Raw genomic sequence first — 16014 nt, forward strand, 5'->3', positions numbered from 1 at the left:
AATTTTCGGATTCTATCGCGGTTTTAGTATTTTATTTCCTCCCGACGTTGCGAAGACTTTGCAGCCTTCATAGTCACGGGGGGACTGAGGTGTTGTTCATCCGCAAAGTCAAAGTTACAATATCTACCTACATTTTACAATTATACAACTTTTTTAAAAATTTTAGGTGTTGGTGGTTCGACCTACGCAGAATGAGCTCAAAGTGTTCATTACTATACTTGAAATTCCAATTACTGTTGACTAATCTTCCATTAGGACCAAGGTGTGTAAAAAATAAAAAAAAACACAGCTATGTTCAAACTTTTGAATTTGTTTGTTCCCGATACCTATTTAAATGATGATATCCTCTAAAAGATCTCTTCAAAAAAGCTTCATATAATATACAGCGGTAAACAAACCTTCGTATTTAGGAGGCACTCATTTAAAACAAAGTACGAACACGTACGTACTACGAGGGACCCACAATTCACACTTTGTGTTTATGCTACGTCGGCGTCAAGCATAAATGTGATAAGTTTGATTTATTATATTTTGTGTAAGCATTTTCACTATATACTGACTCTTAATGCATATCTTTATATTATTGTAAAAAAAATGTATGGACGGTTCAGTATAGAATAGTTTTTTAATACTATTTATTATCTTAAATAAATAGTATCCGGTGTTGTAATGAAACTATTTTCCGGATTTTATCGCGATTTTTAATATTATAATTTTCGCTCAACGTTTCAAAGACTACAGCCTTCATGATGACATAATATAAAAACCACGATAAAATCTGAGATATAGTGTTATATTAATGTGTAAAATTCTTGTAAACATAAGACATAATTATGGTATGAGGTATTAAAAAACATACGTTGTTCTGTTAGTAATGTCATATTTAATAACATTATTATAAATATAAAAAACCTCGAGACATGATTTAAAAATAACAAGTATAATATGAGTAAAATTCTATAGAAAATAAGAAGATACAAACAACTTATTTATGTATCTACCGTATACCACAAACAGCACAATATTGACTTAGACATGTAGAGCATTGCAGCGACGTTTTCTCATTTTCAGTGGAAACAAAGGGTATATTGCAGAGAAATGGAGTCATTTTCTCAAGGGTTGGTAATAAGTAACGTTTTGCGCGATTCTGAAATATAAAGATAAATAGTGTTATTAATGTAGATAATATTCCGCTAGGTGTATCGCGCGGCTTTGGTCGTTATTGACTTTTTCTGATAGAATATTCGGATCCATCTAAACAGTGACCACAGTATACAAGGTGTAAAACCGCCATAATGGGGTATATAAGTTTGCCGCCATATCGAGCCCAAATTTCCAGACTCCAGGCTTATATTGAGCAGAAAAAACCCAATATCAGATTGAAGACCCGTAATTCGATTTAACTTGTGGTGGTCTCTCATAATATGTGAGAGTCCGACAAGGTAGGTACTAACGTAATGTCTATTTGTGCCGTCAAGCAGCATTGTGTAATGACTATTGTATTCCTGTTTGAAGACCATTGTAGACAGTGTAACTACTGGACATAAGATTTAGCATCTCATGTCTCAGGATAGCAAGCGCAGTGGAATACCAAACAATACTTCAGATTGTTGGATGGTGTTTCTACTATTTATGGAAAGTCGTATCGCTTGCCATCAAGGCAATCCCATCTCGTCATTCAAATAATTTAAAAAATTGAACCCGGAACCTCAGAGCAGTGTCGTACCGTACACGTAAAACAACTGCGCTACCAAGGCAGTCAATCAAGTAAAGAAATAATCCAACTAACAAATACTCCTTGGACATTAGTTAAACTCCTCTATATATCAGATTAAAGTCGTAATCGCTCGTCTTAGAACCTAAAGTTCAGTTATAAATCATGGCTGAATGGGCTATGCAGGTGAAGCTGTATTTGTGTTTAATACGTCCATTTTGTTTGTGTCTACTGCGTTACGTGTAACCGGTTCATATTTCATGTTTATGGAGTAGTTAGCGGCTTTATGTATGTTTGGATTTTGACTATTTTTTTAATTTATTTATTTTAAAAGAATCATGGCCTCTTTGGTTTAATGGTATATATAGGTTCTGGCTTTGATTCTTAGTTGAGGTAAAACGAGATGTTTCTAACATGATTTATTAATTATTCATGACTGCTTCAGTGGTGTAGTTGTATTATGGAACGAATGCAATGTTAAGGTCTCGGGTGCGATCCCCGGGTCGGGAAAATTCTTTTAGATTTTTGATTCTTTATCAGGCTGAAGTCTAAAATTTGTGTGAGTCAATATGGTGACAGGCTTATCTCCTATCACATCAAAGGATGGAATGGACGGTTACGCCTCTACCTACCCATTCGAGAATAAAAGGCGTGGGTGTGGGTGTGTGTGTGTGTGTTTGCCTGTGTGAATGTGTGATTTATGAAAGGTAGATATAGGTTACTTAAAGCTGGTTGTCCAAAAAGCGGCCGATCATAAATTGTTTTTACTACATGCTTAAAGTATTACGTTGAGATTATATTCATGTGTGATGTATTTAGAATTTCATTACACATAACTTCAGTTGAAGCAAAACCACATTGCCCAAAAATGATAGTAATAGAACTCATTATTGCAAAACAATAAAACAAACAGAAAAACATAGAAGAAAACAAATAAATGAAATGGTAACAAATGGGCGGTCTTATCGCTAAAAGCGATTTCTTCCAGGCAACCTTTGGATGGACAGAAACAAATATAAATATAGATAGCGAATTTACCTATATGTAATATTAAAATTATATTATTCTATCCAATAACTAGCGATGTAAGGTGCAACTGAACTCTGTAATAGTAAGCAAGGACCGTGTCGGCATCATTTAACGCCCGAGAAGAGTTCCAAAGCTTGCGGTCGCAAAATCCATCGCTTGCACGTTAGCATTATTAGAGCCTGGCCTTTGTATAAAATATTTGTAAGCAGAAATAGCGTGAGTATATTACGCTATATCTGCGGAGGAGTAGATAGAGATGCATTGATGCAATTTACGGATTGTATGTACAACTTACATACAGTTCTATATTGTAATTGATAAGGAAAAATCGTCCTTCTGTTTAACAACAATTGTATAACTTAAATTGATGGCAAGAAAGGTGAAATTACAGACTTCATTTATATATTGTGTCCAATGATATTCATAATTATAAAGAATCTTTGCTTATACATAAAGGAGTTAAGAAAGAATTACTTTTTTATTTGTACCTCCTGAGATAATCACTACCCTTAAAGCATATATATGTATATATCCACGGCTAGTTACCCCAATATATTTCCTAATCTCAATTCAAGATATCTAAAGGTAATTTAAAAATGACGGCCATAAGTGGCAATAGCCTAGCTGACAGTGGAACGGACTGTCGAGACGAATGTTCATAAAATCAAAACCCAAACCATGTTCTTCTGAGTTTCCTAAAGTTATGTAAGTATTCTTTGTAAGTTTTTGCTTTAACGGTGAAGGGAAACATCGTGAGGCTCTGTAATAATTTCTAAGGTATGTGAAGTTTGTCAACCGGCACTAAGCCAGCGTGATGGACTAAAACCTAACCCCTCTCAGTAGTAGAACAGGTGTATAATACATGTCTGATATTATTAAAAAAAACATAAATAATTCACACAGATTTTTATACGTTTAGTAATAAAATATTAAGTATACTGGTGGTAGGTCTCTCATACGTGAGAGTCCGCCTGGGTATGTACCACCGCAATGTCTATTTCTGCCGTCAAGCTGCAGTGTGAAGTTACTGTTATGTTCCGGATTCAAGGACATTGTAGCTAGTGTAACTACCGGACATAATAAGACTTAACATCTTATGTTTCAGGATGGCGAGCACAGTGGAACACCAAACAATACTTTGCAATGAAAGGTGTTAGATGATGTTTTACTGTTTATGGACGGTCATATCACTTACCACCAGGAGAACGGCAAGCTCGTCTCGTCATTCAAAGGAATAAAAAAAAACCATTTTAACCGAGTTTACGAAAATTGAACAACAGTAAATAGAAAGAAAGTATGTCGGAGTAAGATCCAATGCTGTAAACTTTGGAATTGGAATAAATAGGAATCATCTTGACATCGTGAAAGGCTGATCGTATTTCACACTATTGACGAGGTGTTTCGGCTCTATTTTATCGATGTCGACATAACGTATACCATTTTATGACGCAGACAAGCTCCTTTATAAATAAGACCTGTATGCTATTTTTAAGGAATTGCGTAAGGTGGAAATAAAAAGGTGACTTGACATTACACTGCCTATTTATAAGATTTATAAATATACACAATAATTATATTTTAAATAGATATTCATGAAATGCATACTGTTATACTGGTTCAGAATAAGAAGTATGGTGCCGGCCACTAATATTATGCAAAGAAAACAACCCTTTGTTAATATACAGGTTGTTGCATTATTTTGTTCTAATACATTTAATACACAACATGGAATGACGTCGTTTAAAATTAAAATAAAAAACCGCGATGAAATCCGATAGCAAGATTTATTTCGAAGTCTAAAATTCACATAACATATAAAATCAACATACAATGGTATTTGAGGTTCCGATTTCTAAATTTATATAAATATTATATTTCTTTTGCTGATTTTCCAATTATCAGATAAAATTTTAATATGGTATTATTCAAAATGAATTAAATAATTATGACAGAATAGATCAATCAATCGACTCACTTTAACATTCAGCCAAATTATTTATGAATGAATGATGATGAATAACTTTTATGTAGTGGTTGCGAAATCGTCACTTTGGCTCGATTCACGATACTTCATTACACTAATCGAATTTAATAAAAAACGGATATTTATAAAAAAAAGAATGTCAAATAAACATGAAACAAAATAATATTCAGTAATAGCATACGTTAAAAGGCCCTAAGGTTAATTAAATCAACTGACAAACCTCGATCGCCCTCATAAATAACATATATTTAATCAATACACTATAATATATTGATAATATTTATATCTTATCAGCTGTAATGCGCGAAAAATCTAATAAAACTTCCTAATAAATTTTTACCGTTATTAAAAAACTCGTATAGTTTTAGAATTCCTTTCTGCAACATCCTGTATACAAATGGGAGAGATGAACGGCTCTTTGTTTACAAAACATCTATTTGCATACTACATATCTGGGTCGCTAATAACTTGCGAAGTGCGGGATGTTCGTAGATGCGTGGATTTGGGTTACTAACTAATTTTGGTTAGGATTATAGAGATTGGAGAGTTTAGTAGAGCTTATGCTATTTAGTTTGCATCTGTAGATCGTCTGATGAAGTAATATATTTCATATTAACTTATAAAGAATTGTGTATAGCTAGCTTGTATGAAAAACAACTTCAATCCATCTGCATTTGAATGCTTTTGTTCTTAACAAAATTCTACAAACAAAAGTTCGAAAAAAATAAAAATTATGCTCCGCCGTGACAGTGCGTACACTGCCGTGACCAGGATTCGAATCTGGGTTACTACGGCCACAACGTAGGGTCCTAACCACTAGACGATCACGGCTGCCGGAGCTCTGAGAGAGCTGACAAAACACCGAATAATATTCGAAACCGGACCACTTTCACGGTTGAATTGTCGCAATTTGCGCAAGAGTTTTTAAAAGTAATGACTTTACTTCCTAATATTACAGAAATCTGTTATTGTTATTTATATTTCCAGTTAGACGTTAGCATAAAAAAGACGAATTAATTACTATTTCTCCATTAAAGTCGGTTAAAAAGCGAACAAGCGTTTTCCGGGTCAAGCAAATTTTCGCGGTAAACGGTACAATTAGCCGCTATTCGAAAATATTTAACAATATTTTAACTTATGATACGTCTTTGTTTATCTTTAAAAAGGAAAAATATAACCTGGTTAATATGCTTGAATCAAAATCACCAATAGCCTTGTCCTATTTGTATGTTCCAGTTATTATCGGTGAGAAAAGTATTCGTTAAAACTTCATGATTTCCATAACTAAGACATACTCACCCCGTCTTTACTAAAAACGGAATCAACTGAAAGCTCATATGCCAAAGGAAAACAACCCTTAAGATGACTAGCAGTTGGACTGATTTAATACAGATCACTGAAATGGCTTTGGTAATATCGTAAATATGGCGACAAAGGAAAATAACAGTTAACAATAACAGCATTCGAGCGAATTTAAAAGAGAAATCTGACATGATGTCGTAAAATGAATGCACATTTACGATTCGGTTTTACTGCGCATGGTGCGGACGTTAAGACCACTGCATTGAACATCAGATTTATGTCATTAGATATCAGGATACCTTAGTCTAGTGATATTTAAATATGAATCGTAAAATCAAGGTTCGATTTCCAGATCACGAATATAATGCAAGTTTTTAGATTGAAAATTCATTTCTGTTAGGGATTGGAACATACATGTCAGATCCCATTTCCTTCATAGATAGCAGACATTTTCTTTTACGGTTTACTAACCGCCGTTTTTAATAAACGATCCTGATCGCTTTTTTCGATCCATCGGGAAAATGAACCAATCAAAACATAGTTTTTTGACATCTTTACATATGAGTTATTTTAATTGTTTAATTCTCGGTATCGGTTCGAAGATTAGGATTGGAATTGTTTATGCCTCGCAAATCGACACAAATATGCAGGTCTGTTATAAACCGAATATAATGCTGAAGCTCGAGATCACATCATAACATCTTTAGAAATTTTCTTATTTATTATATATTTAACCTTTTTTATATATTATTATTTGTATTTATATATTTATATTATATTGGTTTATAATGCGTGTTGAATATATCAGATAGTTATACTTTTATATGTAATGCTACATTATTTTTAGTTCTTTTTCTTCCCACATTTATTGTATTTCTCTGCATCATCCCAAGGTTGACTGGTAGATAATGCCTTCGGTATTAAGTCCGCTTTTATACATTGATGTATAAAAAATATGTAAATAAACAAATAATTTATAATACGATTCAGTAGTCGTAAAATATATTAAAACATGTAGTAATTGTAAAAATACTTTTTGTGTTAGCTCGATAACTTCGAAATAACATTTATGAAATATAAAACACCGAAGCCATACCGTGTAAAAAATAATGCTCCGCCGTGACAGTGCGTACACTGCCGTGACCAGGATTCGAACCTGGGTTACTACGGCCACAACGTAGGGTCCTAACCACTAGACGATCACGGCTGTCGGAGCTATGAGAAAGCCAACAAAATACATTATCTTGTTCGTAAAAACTGGACCACTTTCACGCTCCAGTAGTCGCAATTTGCGCAAGAGTCGATCAGGATATTATAACACTACTTTACCACCATTCGGGTAATAGCGGAAAATATATATCTGTAATATTAAAGAAATTTATAAATATGGTATAGTCTGGACAGTCTACTCTAAGAGCACGTAGACAGCTCATTCTGTAGGGATCTAGAATACCACATGAAATCTTATAAATTTTATACCTAGTATTATAAATACAAGAGCTTGTGAAGCTGTTTGAATATGGGCTGTATGTAGTATGATGTTTAAACTTTTTTATATCTACCTCTATTACCAGAAAAATCAATAAAAAACAATCTACATATTAAACTAACCGCTTAATTGAATCAACGCGCTTTTTTAGATAGAGATGTGCGTCCTGAATAGAACCTATTTCTTCTTCCACCAACCTTATTCCACCATACGTATATGACGAGAGACTCGCCCCCAAACACATTATCGGACGGAACACTCAAAAGTGGGTGCCCTAGTTGCACCTCTGCCTACACTTCCAGCTATAAGTGCATAATATGTGTTAGTTATACCACTTAAATGTCATGTTAGCACATTTTTACCAACAATGTTTAGGTCACAATTTGGGTTAATTTCAACCGGTTGTTTGCCTAAAGTAAATCCATTTTAAAAGGATCTAGAGAAATGATGTTAGGAAAACCCACTCACAGTTATTGTCCAGCCCGGAAATCGAACTCAGGTTCTCTCCGCTCATAGCCTATATACGATGACATCAGAACAAGGAAACAATTAGTAAACAACAAGAATAAACACATAGTACATTCTCTTATACATAAAAAAAATTGGTAGGCAGACGTAAAATATTATTAAAAAAGTAACGCTCCGCCGTGACAGTGAGCACACTGCCGTGACCAGGATTCGAACCTGGGTTACTACGGCCACAACGTAGGGTCCTAACCACTAGACGATCACGGCTGTCGGAGCTGTGAGAAAACAAACCAAATACAAAGCCTCTTTGCAACAAACTTGACCACTTTCACGGTTCAATTGCTTTAATTTGCGCAAGAGCAACAGTATTTACATAAATCTGAATCGCCTCATGCGTAGCCGCGTTCTGATTGTAAATCGCGAGTTTCTGAGTTCGATTCCTTAATCTGGTATCGGAGTATATGTGTTTCAATTCGATATATCACCTGAATTACGTGGGATACACTCTACGCAATCATATTAAATATTCTTAATAATATCAGCCCTGTATTATATACAGTCCCACTGCTGGGCACGGGCCTCCTTTACTACTGAGAGATGTTAGGCTTTAGCCCATCACGGTGCCCCTGTGTGCTTTGGATGACTTCATATACCTTCAAAATTATAATGGAGAACTTCTCAGATATGTTTACTCACGATGATTTCCTCCACTGATAAAGCAAATGATAATTCACGAGGAATACACACAGCATTAGCAAAGTCAGATGTGCGTTCTCTTGGGTTTGAACCTGTGGACATTCGTCTTGGCAGTCCGTCCCATTCCCAACTAGGCTATCACCGCTTAATTTATCATATTATGTTACGGAAAAGTATAGCTGCACTTGATACGCCTCTATAAATGTTTTTAGCTTAGCATACATTGTTCAAATTTTATTTAAATTTTTTATTTCCTTATAGTAAGGTTTGATGAAAAAACTTTCTCTTTGTTCTTGGTATTTACCTTTTTATTCTACCGCAAGAAAGAATACATCATGTATTGAACCTTCCCTGTACCGGGGAGCGGAGGAATGATTTTGTACATGCGTTGTCTGTCAATTGAGTCTCTAAATTATATGATGCAAGTATACTAATCTTTCTTGCCAATATTTTTTTTCTTTCCATATTATTTCTAATTAAAATCTTAAATTACTACTTCAGGTTATTTTGATCAGACGTTTGATGTAATTTTTATCGCATCATTAGGATAAAGATGCAGTTGGACTTCGAAATACGGTAAAAAATAATGCTCCGCCGTAACAGTGCGTACACTGCCGTGACCAGGATTCGAACCTGGGTTACTACGGCCACAACGTAGGGTCCTAACCACTAGACGATCACGGCTATCGGAGCTACGAGAGAGCTGACTAATAACGTTATCTCTGTACAATGTCCCTTTCACTTAAACGGTAATTGACCCAAGGCTCTACCGATCACGCAATGAAAGATATGATCATAAATAATTACATATTGTAGGTAGTCTACGCATAATATTCTAATCATAGGATTTCATTTTACTACCAAGTAGGCTAGCAACCAAAAGGATCATTCGTAAGTATATCACCAGCCAGGAACACTTATATTTCAAGACGAATAGTAGGTGAGTTTTCACCGTAGAGATAAAGAATAGGATTTGAGATACCACGAAACGCAATAAGAGACTCACATGACGCCCGAAGTATGTCATACAGTGTAGATATCAACCAGATCAAGCTGATTGATGCAAACAAAATTGTCCTTAAGGCGATACCTCAAGGACCATTTTCATACGTTTAAATTAGTATTGGTAGAAAAAATTAATAATCATGGATATTTCGGCCTTTAAAATTTAATATGACGAAATTTCGTCATATTAAATTTATATTATTCGATATTTCGGCCTTTAAAATTTAATATGACGAAATTTCGTCATATTAAATTTTAAAGGCCGAAATATCCATGATTATTAATTATTTTTACGTTTTTCTTTCAACTGCGAGAACTAATCACTAACTAGACGTGAATTTAAATTCTTTACTTGCCAATACTTGTTTAGTTACCCAGATTAAAGGTGAAACAAAATGTATGAAAATGGACCTTGAGGTATCGCCTTAACTTGCCTCTATCACATGCACGTACAAAGATACTATTTGGATTTGAATTTGGAATGCAGTTGTTTTTTGTCGAATAAAATGCTTTTATATTTATTTATTTTATTTTTAAAATTCTTTCAGAAAATAATCATGGATGTGAAAGAGAATTAGAACTGACGGCAAAATATTTAAAATACACACACATATACACACACACATACACACACATACACACTAATATCTAAAATTACCGCTGTAAATGAAATTATGATTTTATTTATTATAAAATAAAATCATATTATATTAATTGTATATTTATTTGTGCCATATTATATTTACCTCTCAACATTTATCGTACCGCGGGCGTTATCAGAAATATATATTTTTCACAAACAATTAGATATAATTATACGTACTTTGTGTATAAAAAAATATGTTTCATATTAACTATAAAGCTATTTATTGGTTTACTACTTACATATATTAAATTTTAACATCTTAATATCTCGTATCTTAAGATGGCGAGCGCAGTGGAATACCAAACAATACTTTATAATTCAAAGTATTGGTTTGTGTTTCTACTGTGTTTTGGGCGGTCGTATACCTTACCATCAGGTGAACGGCAAGCTCGTCTGGTCATGCAAAGCAATAAAAAAAGATACAACTACAGAAGAATCATAGATGACCTGCAAACTCCTAAAAGAAAGTGATAAGATTTGTTATGTAATAGATGTTAATACATAAAAATTTTATCTTCGGCCATCGTGCGGACTTCTCGATCTTGTGTGATCTTTATACATACATACTAATATATAACCTTATATTACTCACCCCAATTTCTTTTTCCCTTAAGACATGTGCTCCCAGGAGCCCTTTTTGTTCCGATTCCGATAGTTTTTTTTTTTCAATCCGCAAAGAGTTTTTATTCGAATACGTATATATATATATATATATATATATATATGTGTGTGTTGTTATGTTATGTGTAAATTAATTTGGACGAATCTGTCCGCGATTCCAATAATGAACTAATAAAATTAAACAAGATTTATGAAAGGAGAGGGTTAAGGGCACCATGAAATCTCACTCACCGTACGAAACGCAAAATGCTTTTACGTCAGTTTTCTGTGTTCTAGTGCCACTATTTGATTAGAACTAACCATACTTCAGATAAATATTAGTATTGTCTTCAGCATGGCTAGTATTGTATGGCTCTATAAATTATTAAAACAGTTTAAGACCCACCAAGTTATAATGACTTATTAACGTCCAAATACGTGTGATAAACTTGGTAATTTCAAATAGCAAAAGCCACTGCTTTCTGGTTTAACCACTGATAAAAATAAAAAAAACCCGTGCAACCTAATTGGAGCGGAGTTACTGCAATTATAGAACTATCTTTCCGAGTTTCCAGCGAAGAATTGTTAAAGAATCACGACAATTGCATTTATTATCAAAAGAAACAAACCTATTGAAATGAAATGTAATAATTTATTTGAACCTCTAAAATTTTAAACATTATTTAAATTACGTCAATAACTCTACCTAACTAACTCTACTCTATTTCCTCCATAACTGTAGTTTTGAAAGACGCTACGCATACAACCATTGATGTTTTGTTCAAATTGGTTGGATAAGTATGATAGGTCAGTTTGAAAAAAGAAAATAGGAGTTCAAAAACATTTGAAAAATTAGACACGAAAGCAATCAAGGAACTGCGGCATTAGGAATTTATGCCGGTAAAAAATGCTCCGCCGTGACAGTGCGTACACTGCCGTGACCAGGATTCGAACCTGGGTTACTACGGCCACAACGTAGGGTCCTAACCACTAGACGATCACGGCTATCGGAGCTCTGCGATAGTTAACAAAACAATTTATCTGCTTCTTCAAAACTGTGACTTTCTCAGTTCTTTTTGTCATTTTGCGCAAGAGGCCACAAAAACTATGATTGATTTTATTCAAAAACGTTCGAGTACAGGAAAGTGTTTGTCATGTAACGGTATTCAACGTTTATTGCTTAGGAAGACTATATTTCTGCTTTGTTTATATCAGTGGTTCAAGGACTCACTGGATAGTTTGACCCATTTACAAAAATACAGCGCTGTTGCTATAATATCTATACTTACTATTATATAAAGCTGAAGAGTTTGTTTGTTTGTTTGTTTGAACGCGCTAATCTCAGGAACTACCGGTCCAAACTGAAAAATTCTTTTTGCGTTGGATAGCCCTTTGTTCGTGGAGTGCTATAGGCTATATATCATCACGCTATACCCAAAAGGAGCGGAGCAGTAATGGCTAATCTCAGGAACTACTGGTCCAAACTGAAAAAATCTTTTTGCGTTGGATAGCCCTTTGTTCGTGGAGTGCTATATGCTATATATCATCACGCTATACCTAATAGGAGCGGAGCAGTAATGGCTAATCTCAGGAACTACCGATTCTTCGGGCCGTCGCGGCAGTGCGTCCTGTCTTTGCACAGTGGCTAGACAGGCGCCACGGCGCGGCAACATTTAGATTGACACAGGTGCTCACCGGGCATGGGTGCTTCGGGGAGTACCTGTGTCAGATAGTAAGAAAGGAGGAAAGCGCCGTGTGTCACCATTGTGACAACTGCCCGCGGGATACGACCCAACATACGTTGGAGTCTTGCCCAGCCTGGGACGATGAGCGCAGCGCTCTCGTTTCAGTCGTCGGAGGAGACCTCTCGCTGCCGGCAGTGGTCGCTTCCATGGTCGGCAGCCCGGAGGCCTGGCGCGCGGTGGCCCACTTCTGCGAGGTGGTCCTCTCGCAGAAAGAGAGTGCCGAGAGGGATCGAGAGAGGGAGGATCCCTCCCGCCGTCAGAGGAGACGTAGGAGGCGCCGGGTGGACGACTGACCGGCGTCTTCCGCCCTGTGGAATGGGGGCGTTTGGAGAATTCCACCACGGTATCCCCTGCCTGTCGTAAGAGGCGACTAATAGGGGCCACGAAGGGGTCGTCGGCGGGCAGCAGGGTGCTGTCCGCCCTAGCGCATTTCTGTGCATCCTTTGCACATTTTTCGGTTGACCCCCGGGATGGACGGCAGTGTGTAGTTGGCCTCACGCTGCCGTAGACGCCGAGGGCGTCCTTCGGTGCGCGGGGGCTTCTGAGCCCCCCCCCCATAGGAGACGGGCCGCAAGGCGGCACCGCGCAGGGGCGGCTGCGGTCGCAGGCTAGACACTTCAACGTCAGAGGAAGCCCGCAGCCGTCCCTAATGCGCCGAAGAGGGCCACCGCGGAGTTTTAGCTGGTAGGCCGTGCATAGGTTAAGTTGTTTATAGGGCTAGGGACTCGGCTCGGCGGTCGCCCGAAGGTCACCATCAAATCCGGGCGGCTCAACGCCGGGCCGTAAGGCACGGTTACCCCAGCATAACCGCTCAGTCGCCCCCCACGAAGGCTGGGCGGTAGTAATAAGACACTTTCTCCGCGAAACCAAAAAAAAAAAAAAGGAACTACCGATTCGAACTGAAAAATTATTTTTGCGTTGGATAGCCCTTTGTTCGTGGAGTGCTATAGGCTATATATCATCACGCTATATCCAATAGGAGCGGAGCAGTAATGGCTAATCTCAGGAACTACCAATTCGAACTGAAAAATTATTTTTGTGTTGAATAGTCCTTTGTTTGTGGAGTGCTCAAAGTTATATATCATCACGCTATGACCAATAGGAGCGGAGATGTAATGGCTAATCTCAGGAACTACCGGTTTCAACTGAAAAATTCGTTTTGTGTTGGATAGCCCTTTATTTGTGGAGCGCTATAGGCTATATATCATCACGCTATGACCAATAGAAGCGGAGCAGTAATGGCTAATCTCAGAAACTACCGGTTTGAACTGAAAAAATCTTTTTGTGTTGGATAGCCCTTTGTTCCTGGAGTGCTATAGGCTATATATCATCACGCTATGACCAATAGGAGCGGAGCAGTAATGAAACATGTTGCAAAAACGGGGAAAATTATTAGTTTTGAGAGCTTCCGTTGCCTGCGCTGCGTAAACGGTTAAAGTTATGCAACAATGATGTATGACGGGATTGTTCCACTTAAAAAGTTCTAAAAAATATATTATAAAACAAAGTCCCCCGTTGCATCTGTCTGTCTGAACGTGTTAAACTCTAAAACTACCCAACGTATTAAGATGAAATTTGGTATGGAGACAGTTTGAGACCCTGGGAAGACCATAGGCTCCCGGGAAACTACTACTTTTATAACGGAAAACTTTATAACGCGGGCAAAGCCGCGGGCAAAAGCTAGTACTTTATATCCAGTTAATCTAAGACGCTTACTAAATTAATAAGTTTAGCAATTTCGTTAAAGAAGCTGTCTACTTTAACTTTTACAATTAAATTAAAACAACTGCGAATTTCATAATCTTCTGAGGGTTTGCCCTTACCACACTCCATATCAGGTCGGCACAATACGATTTTTCAAGCATTTCGCAAATTAGTTTAATTGTTACCAACAGCTGCCTAACGTCAACGACTTTTGGACTTTATCGCGGCCCTAGACACACAGTTAGGTGTGAATACCTACCTCATGGTTATCAATTCCGCTACCGCGGCGGACGGAGCTCCGGCAGAACCTCATGGCGGAATGGCGACAACGACTGTCGCAACCCTTGGCTGGGCACGCCACGATAGCGGCGGTAAGTCCCCTCTTCGAGGTGTGGCTGACGAGACGTCACGGCGTCCTCTCGTTCCGGACGACGCAGGTACTGACCGGTCACGGCTGCTTCGGCAGGTAGTACCTGTATCGGATCCGGGTGGAGGATACGCCCGCGTGTTTGTTCTGTGCGGATCGGCCGGAGGACACGGTGGATACGGTGGTGCATACGGTGGAGGTGTGCCCAGCTTGGACTGAGCACCGCCGTGTTCTCACAACGGCCATCGGTGGCGGAGACCTCTCGCGTCGGGGCCTGGTAGAAGCCATGCTCCGGGGCGAGAGAGAGTGGGATTCAGTCACCTCCTTCTGCGAGGACGTGATGCTCGCAAAGGAGGTGGCGGGACGGCTACGGCGCCAAAGCGCCCAACGTCCCATCCGCCACGGCAGACGTACAAGACGCGGGCGTCGAACGTCTGCTGAGGATCGTCAGCCTCCGTAGGCGCGGACCGTCGGGTGACGAGCATTGGGTAGCTCGTCGCCCGAAACACCCCAACGGCCCGTGTGTACGGCGCGTAGTGTTCCACGCGCGCCTCGAAGAGCAGTGTCAGTGTCATTGACGGGGCCCTTTAGGGCCGGTGCCTGCCTAGGTTTCAATGCCATCGGATCTTGGACCTAGGCACATAGGCAAAGGATGGGAACACCGTAGGTTTTTAGTCAGTAGAAGTCTGACACGCCCTCCCGCCCATCCCAAGGCGGGAGATAGTCATCTGATGATTTACATACGTTAAAAAAAAAAAAGAAAAAAAAAATGGTTATCAATTCATATAGGGGCTCGCGAAGACTTCTTGGTCTTCCCGCTCCTCCCATTATAAGAGGGTTCCTTCCCCAGATATCACCTCCCAACTTCCCTCCAGGCCCCTACAGTTGCTAAGCGGGAGATTCCAGTATCCCATCCACAGCTTTCCCCCCGAATTGACTGCGGAGTCCGATACACAAAAAAAAAACATTTTGGTCAATTCAGTTTTAGGAAAGTCGTGGTAAAAGCTATGTGTGTTTTTACCACGATTTGTCGTATCTAGGTGAAGAATCTAAAACTTCTCAGTCAAATTCCACATTATACGGTGCTGAACGTCCAAGGAGGCACCGTCTATTTTCTCATCTCAAAGAATGGTACAACAACAATACAGGGTCATTTTGACATTGCGTTACTAATTGAAACCATATACTTATCTACTTGGAAATAAAGCTTTACAATAAGTTACTCGAGCCGTAGATGTACAATACAAAAGTGTAAGTTTCGAACA

General features: G+C 38.1%; 4 non-coding genes across 4 annotated transcripts; all 4 read right to left on the bottom strand.

Annotated features, from left to right (window-relative positions):
* Nucleotides 1-7164: 7164 nt before the first annotated feature.
* Nucleotides 7165-7236, bottom strand: Trnah-gug. The gene has a single exon. It is a non-coding gene; the product is annotated as a tRNA-His (tRNA).
* Nucleotides 7237-8181: 945 nt separating this feature from the next.
* On the bottom strand, nt 8182-8253 carry Trnah-gug. Its single transcript has one exon. It is a non-coding gene; the product is annotated as a tRNA-His (tRNA).
* A 1041-nt stretch (nt 8254-9294) lies between these two features.
* On the bottom strand, nt 9295-9366 carry Trnah-gug. Its single transcript has one exon. It is a non-coding gene; the product is annotated as a tRNA-His (tRNA).
* A 2500-nt stretch (nt 9367-11866) lies between these two features.
* Trnah-gug lies at nt 11867-11938 on the bottom strand. The gene has a single exon. It is a non-coding gene; the product is annotated as a tRNA-His (tRNA).
* Between the last annotated feature and the right edge of the window lie 4076 nt (nt 11939-16014).

Source organism: Manduca sexta, chromosome 25 (assembly GCF_014839805.1).
Source record: "Manduca sexta isolate Smith_Timp_Sample1 chromosome 25, JHU_Msex_v1.0, whole genome shotgun sequence".
In the NCBI taxonomy this organism is placed as follows: domain Eukaryota; kingdom Metazoa; phylum Arthropoda; class Insecta; order Lepidoptera; family Sphingidae; genus Manduca; species Manduca sexta.